We start from the raw sequence: 21,647 nt of genomic DNA on the forward strand, positions 1-21,647 counted from the left end.
ACAGTGGCTGCAGGGATAGAAGCTGGGGTATAGGATGTAGGAATGCTGAGCAACATGTATAGAGTTCATGCTGTAAAGGATAACAAAAGAAACAGAAGAGGCAGAGGTAGAAAAGAGATGAGAATAACAGAAAGGGAATGAAGTAGCTTTGGCCAAGAGCACAGTGAGCAGGATATGTGAAATTGTAGGAGAGGAGAGCAGCAGGTAGCTGAGCAGAGCAAGCAAGAGGAAATAGGACAGCAGCGAGGAAGAGAAGGGAATACAAGGATTAAGATAGTGGAATATTCTGAGTTGCACACTATGTTCAAGTAGTGTTCAAACTATGGTGTGCAGGCTGAGCTCTTGGGGTTTGTGAAAAAATCTGTAATGACTTTAAAAATTTAAAAAATGTCAATGTATCGATCCACACAAAATATCAAAGACTGGCTCTAGAGCATTAACACAGTTCTTAGAGGTAGTTTATTGTTGAGGTATTCCTGTGTTTTCACAATGGACATTCTGCATAGATAAGGGAAAACCAACAGGGGGAGAGATACTAAATAAAGAGATGGGAAAACATATTATTCATGACGATAGCTTAATAGTTTCCTTGAGTACTCTGGGTTTTTGGTCGTATTAACCTTGCCACAAATGATACTGGGAGCCTAATGTTTAAACAGAGTGTAATAGAGAAAAAAATAAGAAAAAATATGGGGACCAACTGAGAAAAAGATACAGAAGGGCGAGCAGGAATCAATTAATAAACACGTAAAACGGACTAACCTGAATTTCTACAGCCACAACGTGTGATGTGTGGCGAGGTCTTAGCTAACAGCTGCCTTAAGCCCTCTAATTTACATCACGAACTACTGACTAAACATACCAATTTAAGAACAAACCACTATGTTTATCAAATACAAACTGGAGGAACTTTGGAAAAACAGATAAGTAATGCAGTTCAACAAAAGCATTGGAACTTCATACCCTTTTAGCAAGAGAGTGGCTAAAAAACAAATGCCACACAGAGTTACAGATAATCTACAGTATGTTTACCAGTTGAAAAAAGACATGGTAGGGCGTATGGCTGGTTAAAAGGTAGCTAAAAAGTTGGATATGATCCCTCTTTCTGACAATACTGTGTCACGGCAGATCAGTAGCATGTCTGAAAACATGTTCTGCCAATAAGTCAATTGTATATTAAAAAAAGATAATTTAACTCAAATTGCAAATTGACAAGTCAACAGACGTTACAATTCTGGCATATATTTTGGTTTACATTCATTACTTATTTGTGGGTACAGTACATGAAGATCTTTTGTTTGTTTGCTTGTCAATTCCCACCTGTACAGATGACATTATGTCAATGACAGGGGACGCAAAAGAGATGTATCTCCATCATGAAGGTTGCTCCACACTCTTCTTCGGTACACTGCAGCATTCAGTCAGAGGTCCTTGTCGCTAAAAATATGCCACAAGAATTCCTGTCAGTAAAGTACGATTCCGTGAAAATTATTAACTTCATTATGGTTCTCCCACTGAATTCAAGGATTTGTACAACACTGTGCAATAACATAGGCAGCTTACCCAAGACATTTCTCCTGCACATGGAAGTGTGCTGGTTTTCACATGATAAAGTTTTGACCAGGCTTTTTGAACTCAGCAATTTTTTTGGACAGCCCATTTGAGTTGTCATCTTGTATGCATGAAGAAGGCTGGCTATAGAAACTACCAAACTTCACAAACATTGTTTTAGATGTGAACAAACTGAATTTATGTCTCCTGGAAGTCACCGTCACTGTGCTCAACTTGCAAGACAAAGTCGAAACAATTAAAAAAAACTGAAATTCTAGGCAAACTGTGTCCAGCAAAATCCTCTTCATTGCTTTCTAGCTCTGACAGAATTCACACACGAAACAAACAAAATGCTCTTAAATAAGAATGTGAAAGGACTCACAATAGAACATGTTGATCACCTCAGTCAACAGCTGTGAAAATACTTCCAATAATGTTCATGTCTCAGAGCTGGATACAAAATCCATTTGAAGTTACACCCCAAGGTTCCAAATAATGTAATTTCACAAACAAGAGAAACTGCTAGAGATGATGTCGCATGGAGAACTGCAGTTACAGTTCAAATGGAAAACACTCTTGAATTTCTGGGAAAAAATGATGGAAGAATATTGCGACCTATCAAAGGCATTGATGCCCTTTGCCACAATGTAGCTTTGGGATGCTGGGTTCTCTGCGCTCATAGCAGTTAAGAAATATTGCCCAAAGCTGAATACTGAGTGGGGGTAAAACTGTCTTCTATTAAACCTGACTTCACTAAACTTAATTCCGAAATGCAAGCCCAGCCATCTCTTTAGCAGATAAGATAACAATAAATAGTAGTAGTGATTCCATGTTTACTAGTGCACCTGTAATACACAAGAAAAGAGAAAGGGGTGCACAGATTTGGTCATAGTTTCAGGCTGCTCAGCTGAAAAGCTTAAAAAAACAGCTGCTGTAGGCATGAAGACGATGCTTGCCGAGAATTCCTTGCAGGCAGAGGAGAGGGTGGCAATGTTATTTGTGTTGCATGACATCTGTCGTGTATACCAAAGCAGGAACTTGATACAATTCTAGTTCTGTACCAGAAGTATGCAACGCCAACAATCCAGGCCTCCTACGATGTGAGAATGAATTGCTCTCCAGCTTTCCTTTGGGACTATGTCACTTTCTTACAGGCTCAATGAGGCCAATACATTAAATCATTAGATATATTTAGAATTTTAGTCCAAAGTCTGTTAAGTGGTCTAAATCTGACATGCTGTGCAGCTGAAATTACAGTACAATTTAGATTTGTTTTTGTTTTTCAGAAAGTATCAGTGCAGGACAATTATCCAAATTCCAGATAGTTATGATTATGAAATTCATTTCTTGAAGGATACGATCTAATGAATTTACTGTAATAAAGCCTATGAAACATAAAATCGATAGTTCATTAAATTTCCTAGTAAACAACAAATCATCCTAAATTTTTTGCCTTGTCAAAGATAGTTATAAAATAAGGGAACCTGTAAACAGAAAGAATCCGTCAACTAGAAGGTGAATCACAACATCACATTGTCTAAATGTAAATACAATTTGAAAAACAGAAAAAAACAAATACTCCAGCATTTTGTATTAAATGTGATTATTGCTTTCTAATATTTTTAGATATAAAATGTGTTTTCTACACTATCTCAAACAATTTACAGATGTTCTATGTGCTATATCTTAAATGAGTTAAATCCACTTTCCCAGTAGGATCAGAATTATCCTCACAGTATTGATCTGGCTAATCTCCATCCCCTCTATATCAAGTTCTTAAAAACATAATTGCAACAGATCAGATTAATTAAACTAAATCCAGATCAGAACACTTTTGATCTTTTTAAAAAGATTTTATAAATCTCAATTTTGAGATAAAATCTGAATCAAACAGCAAATAATTTATTAAAAACCTGCCCCAGGCGATATTGGTAAGGCAGACATACTGAAAAACACTGACTGGGATATTGAAAGCAAAGAATCTGGAGAAACAGAATGTTGGTTACCTACTGTATATTTATATTAAACTTGGCATTGTACGGGGTCAGATTTTGCTCCCATACAAAAATTCCAATGTCTGTGCCCACATTCTTTGTGGAAATATTGTATTCAAAGTGTGCTTTACACATTAAAACATTTTTAAAACACTTTATCACTCTCTGGCATATTTTGCTTATGAGATATTCTGAGTTTGAGCTAATCTTGTCCATTAATGAATAACTAATATTTTAATAAAAATGAAATTTGCTTCTTTTAAATAGGGAAGCCAAAACTGGAAAACGGGATAAATCCATACTGTACCTACTGTAAAAACTGAAAATTAAATATTTTGCGAATTATTGTGCTCTCTGCTAGAGATTGTTTTCCAACTTTCTTCTCTTGTGTAATCTGTCAATACTGATATTACATTTCTAAAGCAACACATCTGAAATATCTGAAATATTTAGAGCACCACACGTCACATTTCATCTTCACTTCATTTTTCTCTCCACTGTTGCATGAAATCCTAACTGAGTTTGCTTTCACATTTTGTTCATTACCTTTGTTTTCAAGTTTGCACCTACAGTATATACTTATTGATTTTATCATCACCACAAAATGAGAATTAACAAATTATTTTCAGTTTAATAATACTGTACTGAGATCAACTTATTTTAATTTTACATTTTTGTGCACATATTGGAGGAAAAATGGCAACCACCACTTCTCTCGGGGCAACTTTTTGTAAAGAAAGATTAATCTAGGTCTAATCCTGTTGTGGGGAAGTGATTCACTCTTGATGTGACTTTTACTCACCCCTTAAGTCTAGGTTTTAACATCATATAGTTTCAACTTTCAATATTTTGCAAACTTTTCTCAGAAAACCTTTATGTTGTAATTTATGTCATTTCTTGTATTGGATTCACAGAAAATATTAGTGAAAAATTAATTGGGTATTCCTAATTTATCACCAGCCCCCATAACACCTTTTTATAAAAAGTGGTTTAATTTTTCAGGAATGTTTTGTGGGTATTTGGCTGCATAGAGGAACAAACAATTATCATTCATCTCAGTATTTTGTTTACCAGTTTTGATTTTGGGTGGTTGGAATATGTCTTCATTTCTGTACTGTATATTGTCCTTTACTGTGCATAGCAAGTGTGCAAAAGATCGTAGTGCTTCAGCAAATAAAAGGCAAAGAAAAGCCATATCATGAGAAGAGAAACATTAAATAATAAAGCATATAGAAAAAAGTGAAATGTCTAGACTTTGAATCTGAGTCACCAATACATACCATTTGGCCAGTTTCATTCTTTATTTTCATATTAAATAATGAATTATTTTAGGGTAGTAAGATTTATTAGTTGTCAAGGATAATGTTTTTTAAGGAAATGTGTCAATCCATACATAGCTATAAACATTCAAACATGACCGTACAAATAAATACACAGAACATTTCTGCTAATTTTATAATTATATATATAATTAGTATACATGCAAGCACAAACTGTGCTTAAAAATAACAATAATAAAATTAAAGTGTGAAATGCCAAAAACACAACCTTTATCTTTTCATTATGTTTAAATGTTTTTCTCAACAAAAATTTATGTAAACCATCATGTTTGCATGGTGACGCAACTATGATGCTTCGTAAGGAATTACTAATGCACAAAGTTCAGCCACTAAAACACATTATAGAAAATAAATTATACTTTCAGTTCTATTAGTATGTATAAGACTGAAATGCTCAGCCATTGGTAATCCAATCATGTTTCTTTACAAAAAGCTGTATAAAATAAGAAAAACCGTATGTTTATTGGAGCATTACTGACTAAAAATGTTTTAATTCAGTTAAAATTGCAGCATATGTAATAGAACAGTGTCTTGTGTATGCACCACCAGCTGGATTCCACTTTGCAGCTCTGTATGTATCTGTTATTAGGATTTCACCAAGAAAAAGAATTAAATCTTTTTCCAGTCACTGTCACAGACACAGTTTACTGGGAACATTTCAATTTAATTTTTATATTAACTGCATTTCAAAAAGAAACAAAAGTCAAAAACTTCTAGGACAATTGTGCCTCTGCTGCCAACTACAGATTCAGTGGTTTGGCATCTGGGATACAGCCACTGGGCTGGGCATTTGGCCTGACCTTCACCCATTGAGAAATAAAACATCTCCTTGGAATTCTGCTGGAGTGTTGTTTCATCAAGGAAACACTTATATTCGACATTCCAATACCTCTTTCACTTGCTACTGATGGAGGCTCCTGGGAAAGATGTTGCTATTTGTACTGTGCAGGATCTGGAATTATTCTTTTGTCTTAGTCATCTGACTGCAAATCCATGACTTTGCTCTAGAATAAGGAGCTATCAGGGGACTGCTGTCTTTGGGTTTCTAAAGAAGAGCTGGCTGATGATGGTGCTCTACTCATGGCTGCAACCACTCTGACAGCTCTGCCTGATGTGTTAAATGATGGCTTCCTACACAAAAACAGGGAAAAAACAAGGTGAGTAAGGCAGAGGAATCTCTTACTGCTTTTCTTGTCTTCGCTGTTTGAAGGTTCCTGCCACCATTTTGCATTCTAAAGTCAATGAGGTACTCACCAGGTTGGCATTCACTCACTTCTGCTGGTCTTCACCTGTGATCCCAGTGTCATTACCTTCTCTGATAGTAATGTCACTAAGGAGCTACTGTGATTTTTCCACTGGCTTCTAGAATTCATTGGCAAAAACCAGTTGGAGATTCTTCAGACTTCACTAGTTGCCTGTTTCCTCTTTAAAGTTGCTGATCTTACGCTCCAGCAGTATTAGTGCAAAAATCTCACCTCTCCATGAAGTATCCAGTTATTGTATGCCACTCTGACATAAGTGTACCATTTATAAATACAAAACAGAAATTGTTCTAAAACACCATATTAAAAAGTCTAGTCTTAAAGACCCAGATATTTTTAGGGTAGAGGGACAGCCTGCTGCAATATCTCTAGCAAGACATAAATACACCTGAAGGACGTTTGACTTAACAGAATGAGCTGAGGATGCACAATATACCATAAAAGAACAGGAATCTTATGGGAATATAGAATTAAATTATAATCTAAATCAAACCACAAATGCAAAGCAAGTAAGTATGAACAGTGCATGAATAAGTTCTTCCAGAGTCCTGCATTTCTGTGCAATTAAACTTTAGAAAATAGGTGCAGTCTGATTCTCCATGATTCATTCTTTTCTTTGTGCTTGTACAACTCTGAGCTTGGTCAGATACAGCGGAGAAGCTATCAGTCTGCTCTCTATAACATGAAAAGTTTTTTTAAAGGACATACTCGCTAAAAATAATAACAATACTTCATATTTTAAAGTTTTATGAATCGTTTCCTTTAACTACTTGGGTATAGGATCAGAAAAACCAAACACTCTGTCATCCAGAATGCAAAAGAAACTGGAAACCAGGATAACCTCTGAGCCACATTATGCATAAATAATTGACTTGTTTTCTAACTCATGAAAAGTGAAAAACTGTCAGTGTGTACTTACGTCTTAAGGATATCTGAAAATTCAAAAACATTGACATTTCACCTTTCTGCTTTTCTACTCAAACAGGTCAAGGAATGGTTCATTTAAAGTGCTGCCCAAATGTAAATTTCAAAGCAGTGAGCTCAGTGGATCACAGACTACATACGGTTAATATTTACTTAAAGTGAAAGTGTTGCAACACTTATGGTCATTTGAAACCACTGAATTGAAGTATATTTTGCTTTAATATGCAAATAGAAACATGGAATGAACTAAAAAAAACACATATTATAAGGTCTTTCTATTCATATAATCTCATGATTACATATAGAAATTGTAAAACAAAAAATAACATTTTGTCTCAATACATGCCACTGTATTCATTGAAGGTTTCAATTTTAGTATGATATCCATTCAGGTACAGGGTCTGAGAATGCTGTAACATTAAATTATAAATTTCAAGTGAATATTTAAAATAGGAAAAGAGGTAACTTTACTTAACCTTAAAAGTTAAGTGAGTTAATGGAAACTATTCTAATGACTCATAGAACATTTGTACCACACAAATAAATTCTTTTAGACATACTGTATACTGACATGTGACATCTGTGGCATTTCATATTAATTATTTCTGATTAATTGTGTTGTGTGTATGACAATATACACATTGGTAGCTCTGTAGTGAATTTCATGTATTAACACACAAAAGTACGCATAATCTATACAGATATAAAAAGGGAACTCATTGGTTTTTAGTCTTCATTTCTTCATTTGAACAGCCACATTGCTTGGATTACCTTTTCTTTTCATTTCCCATAAGGAGTTTGAAAACAAAGTAATGATTTTTTTCTCACATAAGAGATCCTTGTTAGCTGTTGTGTTTAAAGTGTATGTGTTCCTGAGCTTCCTGTGCAGTCGACAACAAGCAATCTCCAGAGGCTCATGAATAACATGTATTTCTTTAAAGCAACAGAAACAGTGGTTTATTGTTGCAGGCCTGACTCTAGGGCATGCTCAGCTTTTGTCATTACATAAGATATTGCCTGTTTCACACAGGAACCTTCCTCTCAATTAATAAAAGAAAAACTCAAGAGTTCTCCTTAAAGGTCAAAGACTGCCCAGAGCCATTAAGTAAAGAAGCATGCAGCAAAATACTTAATACTTAATACTTAAGTAGGTTTGTTTAGGACTGCATTCAGTTAGGAATTATTCCAGAATATAGTATCTTCCCCTAATTAGAGGAGGTTTGTTTCAAGACTATCACTGCAAGAGCTTCTCTAAGCTCCGAATCTTGTTAAAAGGATTATAGATTTAGCTAACACATACACTTCTGTTAAAACGTGATGAACACTGTCACTGGCCTACTTTTTGTATTTTTCTTTAAAGAAACCAGAAATCTGTTTTTCAGCTAAGTGTTTCATAATCCGTAATACAAGACCAAAAAGTTTTGAGCTGCGAGCTATGCAGTAGGGGTGTTTAGTGTTATGATGTCTATTTGAATTTCTATAAATTTGTGTTGAATAGGAACTTCAGTTATATTTATGCCATAATTTGCATGAATTGTAGTCGGCAGAATGATGGTGCGGTGGTAAATATTGTTGCCCTGCAGTGCTGTGGCCCCGGGTTAAATTCCAGACCTGCAGTGTTGTCTGGATGGAGTTTGTATGTTCTGCTCGTGTTTGTATGGGTTTCCTGTAGGTGCTCTTGTTTCTTCCCACAGTCTAAAAACAAACTGGTATGTTAATTGGCTTCTGGGAAAATTGGCCCTGGTGTGAGTGCGTGTGTGTCTGTGTCTGTCCTGTGATAGACTTGCGTCCCATCCTGCGTATATCCTGCCTTGCAACTGTTGCTTGCTCCCCCGCAATCCTGAATTGAAAAAAGCAGTTGGAAAATGGATGGAAGTAGCCAACTATGCCAGTCAGCAATAACAGTGTTGGTACCCTACTTCCCACACAAGCTATAGGATCTCCCAGAACACACAATCACAGACTAGCACACAACATATTAACATGCAGAATACCTCCTTAAAGAAAGCAAATAACAATAAACAAAGAAAGGCATTTGAAAAGCTAAAACACAACAAAAAACAGCTTATACTTGTTGTCTTGGCCAAGCGATCTAAGAAGTTAAAACACAATGAGAATCGAAAGAGAAAAAAAAGACAAATGTAAGAAAGAGAAAAAAAACATAAATGTGTACACGGTGTACACATGAAAACGAAAATGAAAAACACAACAGTATCCATCATTGCTGCTCTGTCTCTCTGGACATGTCTGGGTCTCCACACTCCAGCAGGATGCGAAAGCCAGAGAACAAGAGAAGAGAGAAAACAACAGTCAGGCAGTACATCATGAACCTTCTTCCATGGCATTTCTGTCTGTGTCCTTGGCAAGTACTCCAAAACAAAAGAGTCCAAAGTAAAAATATAAACAACTTTCTGTCATATTTCATTGTCCTGGTAGTAGCAATTCAAGTGTCCAGTTCTCCACATAGCCCTCCAGAAGACCCCGACCCCCACTCCTGACCAGTCGACTACATTAAGGTTGCTTTGAGTGAGAACAGTCTGTCCCTCCGCCACAGGTCAATGTTTCTATTCATTTTGACCCTCCGATCTAGTCCCTGGGAGCCAGCCTGTTGGGGTTTAAACCTCTAGAGTCTGCAGGTAACAACAAGAACATGATGAATGCTGCTTGGAAGCGCAAGGGGAAAAGACCACAAATCATTAATGCTTCTGCATATGCCAGTGCTTAAAACTCCAACAGTGTTTGAGTATGTACACAAACTAAAATAAAACTAAATAAATATAGGGCATAATAACTGCCTCACTCCTATTTTCAACACTTTCTGACATTTACTCAGTAAAAATAACAAGTATACTGCTGAGCCCTAGTTTCCTCACAGAGCCCATCTCTTTGCAATATTGTCAAGTTTAATCTTATCAAATATTCTTACATATTCTTAATTTTAATTGTTAATCTATTATTAAGTGATTACATTAGCTTATTATAATCACCACAGGATTACTGAGGAAGATTACATTTAATGTTTCTCTGCTGAAGTAATGGTATATTGTAAGTATATTTATTCATAATGGGATTATGATAAATAGTAATAATCCCCATAAATTGTACATTAATTTTAGTAACTGCTAAAACAAAAGTACAAGTTGAATAATGTCATTAAAGATAAAAAAGTTATGCAGTAATTCCATTTATGATTAGCTTGATGATTATGTCGCATTCCAACAAAACAAAATTTTATACAGAAAATATACTAATAAAATAATAGACAATACAATATTTATTATTTTATGCATGCTGATTATAGTTTAATACCATATTTTGTCCTTTAATTCACAAAATATTAAATTTAACAGTCTTGGGAGAGTGTGCTTCTAAGTAATTAATAGCAGATGTGATTGGACAAATGTATTATTAATACTTTCTGTGACAGTAATATCAAACTGTTTATCATTTTGTGTTACAAAGGATGAAAGAAAAAATTATATACAACCAAATTAATAGGAATACAACACTGAAACTCACAAAAGTAGAAAATATGAGGGGAAGGTGGCTAATCAGATTTTAAAGACAACAGAAAGCATCTAACCACGTTGACACACTTTTTGGTCTAGCAAAATGAAATCTAGCTTTATTTTTTTATTCAAATTTTATATCACCAAATATTTTGGATATATCCACCTGTTTGGCATAGCAAATTCTTTGTGTTATATAGCTCTGCCCACAGCTACTGTATGCACCCTGTATGTTCACACTAGGGAGAATAAGTATATGTAGAAGAATGAGTAAATGAGTAAAACAAAACTCCTACTAGAGTTTAGAATTACATTTCAGATTGTCCTGATATCTTGACTTACTTTCCAAGAACTTACATTCTTATTCAGTTTCTGAGTACAAGATTATAGTGTCTAACAAGGAAAGCCTCTTTTTTTGCTCACATTAGAAGCAAAAGCAGTACAAGATCCCCACAAAGATCATTTAGATACCTACCATAAAGAATGACGGTTATTTTTAGGATTATTGTTAATATCTAAAACTCTCTTAAACACTCAAAAAAGATTAGGTTAATTGCCACATGTACCACAAATTATTTCTTTAACCAAGTCAAATGGATACAGAACTGGATTATCATCATGAGCGAGTATATTTTATCTGTATGAGTAAAGAATTTGACACCATTATCATATGCATTTAAATAATGTGTGAATGTTTTGAAGTGTTTTAGAGGCCGAAGGAAGGTATAGAAATATACTTGGCGAAGAAGCAACCAGTGCTGGGTTTTAATTATTTTTCCCTTCAGAGTTCACACCTTACATAGTCCAGAAACATGACATAGTCCAGGAGCAAAAACATTGGTTATACAAACTGATGAAAAGCACAAAAATAAGAGTTAATAAATGTTACTGTTATTTGACAGAAAAGGCATTCAGTATCATTGTTAAAACCACTGATGTACATATTTATCTTTCTATCAACTACTGCAGAATTAAACTGCTTTATTCAACACATAGAATAAGCAATGACTTTATGGTGTTTACTTTGACATCTCTTAGCAGACTGAAATGGGCTTCCTAAAGTAAGTAGTTTTAATATTATTACTACAATGTGGTGAAAAAAGTATGTACAAGCCGATAAGATTTTATGGTTTAAGCTATTTAAACATGTTTGACCTTCACCTATCCTCACCAAATCCCAATAGTACATAAAACTAACCTCATTTGACAAATAACATACAAAACATCTACTTTGTCATCATTGATTAAAAAAACACCACCACTCAATGCCTTTTTGTTAAATAACATAAGATCAGTTGGAAATATCAGAAGTAAACTTTTTTCAGGAAATAGTTGTACAATAATATAATAGTGACCACCGCATGTTTCTGTTTATGAACAAAATTAATCTAAGAAACAGAAACAAATGTATTCAACAAAAGTGACTAGAAAAGGACTCTTACTATGTTATAACCCTTATTGCCAGCCAACAAACAAAGTTTAGATTCCATGATTTCAAATCAAGATGTAGTCACACACCGACAAGCCAAAAATAAGGGTGGATGTACAAGAGTTATGGTATTATAATGTATGATACAAACACCGAAGGAACCCCAAGAAATGGATACAATGAAACACAAAAATAGCCCCCAGAATACCAGAACAACTATGTACATTTATTTGGAATAAATCTGTCATTCCAATTAGAACATATAATTTTCTGGCCAATTAAAGCATGAGCTGTCAATCAGTGTAGTGAAGAATTTTAAAGATAAAGGTACAGTAATACGCCAGTCCTTCCATTGGCCAATAAGGATAGTTATTTGTAGGAAATGTTTGAAAAAAAATATATAATTTTCTGCCTTTGCACCCTTTGGCAGGCCAACAATACAAAAGTAAAAATAGAATCATTTTTCCACAAATTCATTCAGATAAGAAATAAGCAGAACTACTGTATCTCCTTCTCTGATTCTCTTTTGCTATCATGGGTCTAATGGGTTTTCTTACTTTGGTGGAGAAAAGATCAACATCAGAGAAGAGATTGTTTTTCAGAATTCTTGAGGCAACCCAAAATAAAATCCCTGAATAAGCAAAGCTGTAAATTAGAGAGTCAAGGTAGTTTTCCCAATGAGTCTTTGCTGGAATGTGCAGTGTCTCCAATTGCAGACTGTGAGGCAAGAAGCTGTTCACTAGCTTTCTTACCCTTAGTTTTGGGGGAGGGAGTGTCCAGTTCCAAGGACAATACATTTCCCTTCGGTGTAGTGTTCATTGTCCTAGCCATGAAGATTGCAAAATGAAATTTAATGTATGTATTCGAAAGAAAGCTTCATGTGGATGTTCCTGGACTAAGCTACTGTAATTGTCAGGAGCCACCAAATTTAGTAGAACACAATACTTTACCACAATTTGGTGAGTTTTATCAGCTTGACAACAAGTATTGAGAAAAAAGACAAGCTCTATAAGGCAAGAACAAAGAATAGGTTTTTAGTCTCTCAGTGTGTGTTCTTTAGAATACATAACTGAGGAGAAACAACAAAGCACTTGTGATTCATCTAGTAAATAAACAGTCAGCCCATGAATTCAGATTTGATCTCCTTTGCATTATTTTCCACATTTTTTCAAGGCAAATATAAATAATTTTAGAAAACAAAATGGTGCATTTGTAAAAAAAATATATGTCCAAAACCACAATCCTTTTGCCCAGGTTAGCCTGGGAGTGTTAGCTATTCCATACTCTTCTCAAAAATTCTAAATTCATAGAAGTTACTAGGTTACCTGTTACTAGGTTTCAAAGAAAAGGAAAATGTTTTCCAAACGGACTACTGGGACTTCCTGGATCATTTACTAATGTTTACCTCTGTGTGTTGCTGTCAAGGGGATGTGCCCGCCTGCCAAATGTGTATTAGTCAGTTTCAGGCTTGTTATTATTTTTCTGTGTAATTTGCTAAATTTATAATCTTGCATCTGCTTCCAGAGCTGTAGGTGTTGCACCTTCTCACATGCACTGTTTACAATGAAGATTAAAGTGATGAGAAAAATAGCCATTGTCTGACCCCATAGAATTATGATCAATGCTTCTCCTCCCAGGGTTTGCATATAAGTTTACCTTTTATGCTCCACTGCCAACAGGATTGATGTTACAGTATCTATTTATAAACAATGAGATTAAGCACACTGCAGCAAGCAATTTTGTTAAAAAGGGCTAATACCGTGGGGGCTTGAAGAAAAAATGAAAAGCTGAAGTTAGTTTAAAGCTGATCAAGTTTCTACAAACACAGCACTTCCAAAAACAATTGTGTGGCAGAGCCAGTTTAGGCAGATTAATTGACAGGTTAAAGAGGGAAAAGATGGGTCACATATTACCATATTACCAATAGCTTTTATGGGAATGGGATTATTTTAGGGCAGACAACTAAACATGGATTTAGATGCTTTATGAAGTACATGTACTCCTGCTAGTTATTAAGAAGTTAAAGCTTGTAGGCCATAATCTGTAGGTGAAAGCTTTTACAATTTGCAAAGATATCTTTAAAGTTTTCTAAAAAAGTTTGTTCTTTGCCAAGTAGAAACGTATCATCAAGTACAGGGTTGGTACATTGCACATGGTAGGTGGCCCTAACGTTTGACTTAATCTGGGCCATTGTTGTTTAAGGCTTATTTGTTAGTATGGTGCCCATCATCTGTAAATAAATGTGTTTAAGAATGTTCCAGGCCCTTCAGACCTGCTTGCCCATGGGGACTTAATTGACTGACTGACCATCATGGGAATGTGGAAACATTCCATTTTTTTGACTGTTTGGTCAATCATGATGCAGCCACTTTTGCTAAATCAAAAGCAAGCCTTCTGTATTTGGAGCCATTTTGGGGGGAGTTTTATGTTTTTTTATGTTTTCTTGTGAAGTCCTCTTTGGAGTTTGTACTGTATGTTCTCCCCATGTTTGTGTGGGTTTCCTCTTAATTCTCTTGTTTTCTGCCACTGTCCAAAAATATACTGATAGGTTTACTGGCTTCTGGGAAAATTGGCCCTTAGTGTGAGTTTCTGCGTGTTTGTATTTGTTTTTCTGTCCTGCGATGGACTGGTGTCCCCTCCACGGTGCATCCTGCCTTGTGCCATTTATTTGCCAGAATGGGCTCTGGCTACCCCATGACCCTGAATTTGAAGTTGCATTTAGAAAATGGGTGGATAGATTTTATTTATACTACAACTTTTTTTAGATGTTTTCAATGGATCCTTAAAAATAATGTGTTTGAGAAAGGCAATATTGTATGCTTTAATAAATTATCTTTACTTGGTTGTCTGTACATTGTTGCATACTTTAATCATAACAATTATTTTGATACTGTGAAATGAGTTATTTATGAGTAATGAAAAATAAAATATCATCAACAAGTTATTTTAAAAGTTGCATAACAGAAATCCATAAATAATTTATTAGTTTAAATCATTAACCCATTACTGAAAATAGTGTCTTTACAATTTGTGGCTGTAAGATTGCATTCCAGCTCTCACAACCTTGTTACACAAAATCAACAGTTCATCTCTTAATACTTTTTCAGTAATAAGTTAAAAGAGTTACAGAACAGTTATAGAACAGTTTCTAACATGAAAGTAATGTTTATAGTTATTAAAGTTAGTTTAAATCAGTAGTTTTATTTAGGAATAACAGATTTTATGGTCAGATGTTTTGAAGGAATGCCTTGCCTTGGACCAGGAAAAGTGAATAAAGCTTTATGGGTGAATGATTTAATGGGATTCAGGTGTAGTTTTCTATTTTTGTGTTTCATAAGGAAGATAGTGGATTTTGCCCCATACCCACGAAGGTTGACCTTGTCTTGATTACAATGACAGTTTAACAATTTCTGCATGAACTAGGCATGAAGATATCAGGCATTTTTTTTTTACTAAGGAACTCTTGCTATTCCAATTCTGTTTTCAGCCAGAATTATTGACGCTAAACAAGAAACTACAAAATGTAAAGATAAATGCATGTTCTTCAACATTAACTGAGGAATCCAAATAAACTGTATATATACCGTCTATATTTTATACAGAAGGTCTCATTGTATTTCTCTGAAAATGTATATATCTTTGTAACCGTAGAGGCTCAATACATCTGAAAATATTTCATTAGCGCAACGCTAAAATGCATATGAATTTTATTTGTTAAACTACAAAGCATGGCTTTTCAGTTTCAACGTTTTTGAAATGAGTGTGAAATAAACTTTTTCATCTCTCTTCATCAATGAATCTCGGACGGCAGACGACGCTATTCTCGTTCAGTAAATCACATATGTAATCTGATTATATGGAACACGTCCTTTTATGCAGGATAAAGGGGAAGACAAATTTAAACGATTCACCCTGTCTCCAACTGTCTTTTGAACACTTTGTTGTTTCTTGGACTCCTAACTGCTCTTTGCAGAAGAAACGCTGGGGGAAAAAGCTTCCACGTTTTCCCGACTACCAAGAATGTCAGTCTCCCGAGGATTGGTGGGGGTTGCTTGTTTAAGCCAATAGGCTGGGAGTAATGTTAATGTCATTTCAGTGTGCATGAAGCCTTCAGCCCATTAACGAGCGAGTCAGTACAGAAAGCTATTTACTCAAATGCTACAGCTTGTGCAGCTGAAGTTTAACAAGACCCTCATTCTTCAGTCTTTGCCTAAAATGCTTTCATTTACATTGTACTGACTTTGACTGGGCTGTCTCAAGCAGGACGCAGCGGCTCTGAGCTCGCTTTGGGGACAGCAGAACTGAAGCTAATGAGACCAAATGTGATTCTCTTCTACAAATAAAGGAATAGCTGGCTCGGGATACTTTATATTCCTCGCTCAAACACTTCTGAGGTGAGTTTGAGTTGTTTACATTATTTATCTAAAGAAATAGATGAAAACACTAAGCGAAAGCTCACGGTTATATTTGTCATCTTAGGACGTCGCTCAGTTTGTCTGCTGTCATTAATGTCTTTCACACTCGCAGTTAGTTTAAAGAGCTCCAGGAGGTATTGCAATGCTGTTACCAAGAGTCCAATTTGTGTAGCCTTTTGACTACAAGCTATTAAAGTAACTATTTGTGTTAACCATACGTATTAACCTACATACCGGTGGGTATATATCGCTGAATATTTGATTTTTGTTTCAAGATGGACTTCTTTCTATATAAAGATTTAAAAAGTTACGTAGTTCCCGGATAGTTTTAAGAAGATCTTATAGAGTGTCAAAGTAACTGGTTTCTCTGTGAGTGGGAGAGTGTGTTCGTTCTCATATTTTTTAATTACTTTATTATGTTGTTTCCAGTCTCTTTTTGTGTGTTTAATGTTGTGAAAAGGTGTTATAACTTGAAATATTGGCTTAAAATGTGCTTGTTTACCGAAACAACCCACAGCAGTGATTTTGTCAGTGATAAAAGATGTATTTAATAACGGCGGATATGAACTAGCACGGTAACAAGCCTAGAAGATATTTTATAGCAACAATAAAAACATGACTCACGCAGAAACACACGTAATGGCACAAAAGTTTGGAAATAAAAATCCGCTACTTTACAGCTTTCCAAATATACAGGTAATGAAGGGATTTTTTTTCTTATTGTATACACAAATTAATCTGTCCCGCAGACCTAAAGACGTGGTGCTTTGCTTTTAATTAGTGAAGTCGCTAAAGTATGCGGTGCTGTGTAACCTCGGGTGTGTTTGACTCCACAAGTCCTCCAGATGTATGAACTCAGCTGTTGCCTGTCACTTAGGTGACAACTGGTGCGTTTCCCTATAAGCCGTTGCCTGTCAGCTTTTCTCAGCTAAGGGTCCGCGTCTCCGAGCACCTATTATCTTTCTTCTCGAGAGTACTCTTACTAGTCCCGTGGGAGAGGACAGTAGTGTTTACCTCCTTTCATCAATGTCTCTTTTATACCCATTTTCTCATTATGTGTTACACGTCCTGATGGATACGTTAAGGACAGGCGCAGGCGAGAAAGGAAAAGATTCTGCTGGGTTTGAAGAGACACTAACGGGTGTGATGGTGGTGAAGGGGGGGGGTGGTATGAAGTGATGTAGTATTTGACAAGCTTTTTCTTTCAAAACAATATTTACTCCCAGCAGGGGACTGTAAACTTAAACAGCGGCCATTGATCGTTTGGGGTTTTGATTCGACATGCCTGCAGTCTAGTCCCAGAACAGAGTGGCTGGGGCTGTGGCTGTAGATTGGAATCTATCACTGTGGCCCCAGCTAGGGGGCAGAGGAAAGAAAAACACTGCAATCTGCTGAGCCCAGTCTTAAAGCACTATCGTCCCAGAAGGTGGGAACCACTTGGGGTGACTTTCCAGGCTCCAGTTGTGATGTTTATCCAATGAAATTAAGTTAAGGAGTTCTGAATGATCTGTAAAATGTAGTTCCTCACACTGTTGTTCCTTTAGCTTCCCAATAGGTACTCTGTAGCACCATAAGTGAAACCTTGCCAAAATGCTTTTATTCATGGATTATTTAAAAAAGATGTTTCTTCCTATAGCACTATGTAGTTTAATTCCCTTATCCTCAGTTTGAACAAAACAGAGGTGTGAGAAAAATTTTCAAAAAGACTTGCAAACCTCACTTTAAGGCTGAACAGTGAACGTTTGTGTGTTTATAAAAATATATTATGAGTTAGGTTGCCTTGTCTAAATCATTTTTTTTATTAAAGGGAAATGAAAGCCACGTTTCTAAGTAGAATTTCTACAGCAGTGGTAGTAAAGGTGGCAGTGTCACCTAGTGGTTAGAGCTGTAAATTGGGAGTTTACAGATTTAGCTGTTCTGTAGATACTGTACATGGTGCGTGTTCCTGAATACACTGGAAAGTAAATCAATCTGCTGAATGTTTTTTGTTGATAATTCTTGTTCAAGTTCTGCAAATATAGGGATTTTCTGTTTTCACAACAGCAGTGATGCAAAGGGAGCTAATGAGAAAATTTTATTTTTTCTTGTCCTTGTTTTGTTTTTTAAGTGGTACAGTGGTACAGTGAACAGGATACAGTCGGGCTCTCATGGTGCTTTACAGAGGCTTACATTGCTTCTGTAAAGTTGATTCTGAAAGAACTGTCATTCATGCAATGTGTAAGACTGAAGTAAGGACCCCAATTTACATTGTGGATAATAAATGGCTGACCACAAGAATTAATTCCAGTAGGTGAGCTGTTTACATACATAATGAAGCAAATGGCAGGGAGCCAGTTTGGGCTCAGTGTATAAATTTAAATGCCATGTAAAATATGCTGCAGGGTTAATACATAAACTATTAAGATTGCATTTTTCTGCATGTCTGCTGGTATTTTTGGTATTTTTACTTGTTATAGTATATTGGAGGTAACTTTCTGTGAACAATGAGAAATTTGTTTCTTTTTGAGTGCATTACATACAGTATACTTTGTAATAGATTATGTGTTGATTAATTTATATTAATGTGGAGTATTAAGATTAATAGAGTTAAGTATAGCAAGTTTAGCTAACTATACTAGTTGAGTATAGTTAAGTAGTATCATCTAAATTGTTTAGCTGATTGTATAAATCACATCCATTTAACAATCCAATTATCTTTACAGTGGCAACTTTATTACTTTTTTATCTTTACAGTTTCATTATAGGGCTTGAACTGTTTGGCAAAGAGACTTACTCTATATTTTCCCTTTGTTATAGTTTTTGCTTAACTAAAAGGTTAGATGCAGAACTTTAAATTTGTAAAGTAAATTATTTTACTTAGTTACCTTTAAGTGTGTAATAAAAACTTACACACTTTTCAAAGCTACTAAAATCAGCTGATTACAATTCAAGAACAGATCCATAGACTGAGATATATGATGATGAGACACAATCATCAAGATACTATTACCCAGATCCTTATGTATACCACATTGCCCTTCATTCAATAGATGGTTAAAATAAAAGAGGGTCTGGACTTGTAATAAGTAGATTAATTTATCTGTTATAACTAAAGTTATATGTGAAGAGTGCTGTAGTATAGGCACGGTGCTTCCTTTTTCCTTTACTACTATTTAGTGAAATTAGATTTTTTTTTCTTTTTTTCTGTGTCCTTCAGCTTTTGGTTGTTAATGCCAAATGCCATTTGTGATCATGATTTTTGCCATACAGAATTCTAGTTCTGTTTTTTTTGTATCTTCTCTTTTTCGGATTTTTCTAAGCCATGTTTTTCCATGTTGTATTTTTTCTTGTTGTATCGGGACTATTGTGTCCTTAAATTGAGTCTGGCTTATCCCCTGTTTTTTGTTCTTTTGAATTCCTACATGCTTTTGGTTTATTAAGAGATACTGATCCTGCTTGCAAGGGGTTGTGGTGTTGAACTCTGGTAAAAAATATTGCTTGGCATATTTCTATCTATACAGAACTTTTTCAGTGAGAAGGTGGCTGAACACCAAATGCAATATCCCTCACAGTAGTTTAAAAAATATATTTTAACAATTCCAATTGTAGAATTGTTCTGAGCCTCATACTGAAAGAAATATATAGTAAGAGATTTTTTCAGTTGTAGCTGTGGTACATGTTGAGTAGACATGCAGATTTAGATAGTTCTGAAGAACTTCCTTACTTGATATTTCTTAGAAGGTAGGCCTGAGCCCATATTTCAACATAAATTACAAACTTAAATATGTGAAAAGAAAACCTTGTGTTTTGTGTTTTACAGCAGGGAAAGCCCAGGGGAATAACAAGTGCTGTACACAGGTATGCTTTGCATAAGATTCAGTCAAAAAGTGTTACAGCGAGCATATTTGTGTCAGGATTATGATGATATAACTTTTTTCACAATTTCTTTTTTTTCAGAGGCTCTGAAAGGAATGAACAGTTCCTGCTAAATAGATTTTGACAAGATTAAGAATATTTTAGGTTGTAGGAGTACATTCTATTAAGTTTCTGTTTCCCTTCTTTTTCTAGTCAATCATTTATTTAATCAACTCATGAGCGAATTAAATTCCTCTCTAGCAGTCTGTTTTTATTTTTTCCTTACCACCAAAAATGTGACATTTAAATGTTATTGCAGACCCTGTTGGAAACACTTTTATGCTTTTTCAGGTTCCTTGGCTTCACTGGTTAAAATAAACATTTGACTAAGCTTCCAGATCTGGATTTTGATCTACCTTTTCTAACTTTAAAAGTTTTCCCAGTTGTTTTGTTGTCCTGTCTAACTGAAGTGTACAAGTACCCACAAGTGGAAAAACAAGTGATCTGTGCTGAAGACTCAGATGTCATGTATGTTTGTATTAAATACTTAAACTGGTACTACAGAACATTTCAGATGACATGTAAAATACTGTTCTGAAATAATAAGCAGGTGTGGTCATGTAAGCAATGTGGAAATAATGTAGCTCAACACTTCTATCTAGCACACTGGAGGCAGGATGTGCCAGTTGTACCATTAATCTTGAATATTGCTAGCTTGAGACCTGTGTAGATCTAGTCTGTGATTGTTCTTGAAAGGGGTTCTTAATTTTGCATTTGTTCTTGGGGATTTATAATGGAAAAATCTCAGAATGGGATTTTTGGCCCATCTTTGATTTCAAGACTCCTACAGAGCATATTTCAGGTTGAAACTGCACAGCCCAATATCCATTGTTAATGTTTAAACAGTGTATCACCTTTTACTGAATAAGTTCACCTGGAGACCAGAGTACCAGGTTAGATGATAATCCATCAGCTACCCCACTATCATAGATGAATGTGTTTTGTGAAACAGTTGAAAGTGCAAAAAACATGAAAAGTTAATATCTAATACATTATGTACCAAGTAATTTATTGATTCTTTTAAAATAGTTCAGTCACTAAACACAGGGTTATTTTGAGCTGAGGTTCACAGCATACATAAATCATAACACTGCTGATTTACTGCTTTGTACTAGAAAACATACAGAAAGTAGTGTTTGTTTGATTAAATTAATCATATAGGTTTCCTTGTAATTCACTCTAAACCTAAACACTTTGGCAGGCTTTTATCCAGAAAAGTCCTTAGATGCTGCCAAATGAGACCAGACCTCCACATTATGGAGCTATAGGAATAACACTGTCATTTATTTTCAAGACAAGAAGCAGTGGTCACAGAACATTCCCATAGAC

The 21,647-nt window shown here is 35.3% G+C and overlaps 1 protein-coding gene across 3 annotated transcripts in view; it reads left to right on the forward strand.

The window, feature by feature from the left end:
* The first annotated feature begins 16,099 nt into the window (after window positions 1-16,099).
* The window catches only part of prickle1b (prickle homolog 1b), a 47,796-nt gene continuing 42,248 nt past the window's right edge, over window positions 16,100-21,647 (forward strand). For all 3 annotated transcript variants that reach the window (XM_015338999.2, XM_015339001.2, XM_015338998.2), the window contains exon 1: window positions 16,100-16,403. The gene's annotated coding sequence lies outside the window, so the exon portion shown is untranslated. The remainder of the gene's footprint in view (window positions 16,404-21,647) is intronic.

This window comes from Lepisosteus oculatus, chromosome 7, assembly GCF_040954835.1.
Source record: "Lepisosteus oculatus isolate fLepOcu1 chromosome 7, fLepOcu1.hap2, whole genome shotgun sequence".
Taxonomy (NCBI): domain Eukaryota; kingdom Metazoa; phylum Chordata; class Actinopteri; order Semionotiformes; family Lepisosteidae; genus Lepisosteus; species Lepisosteus oculatus.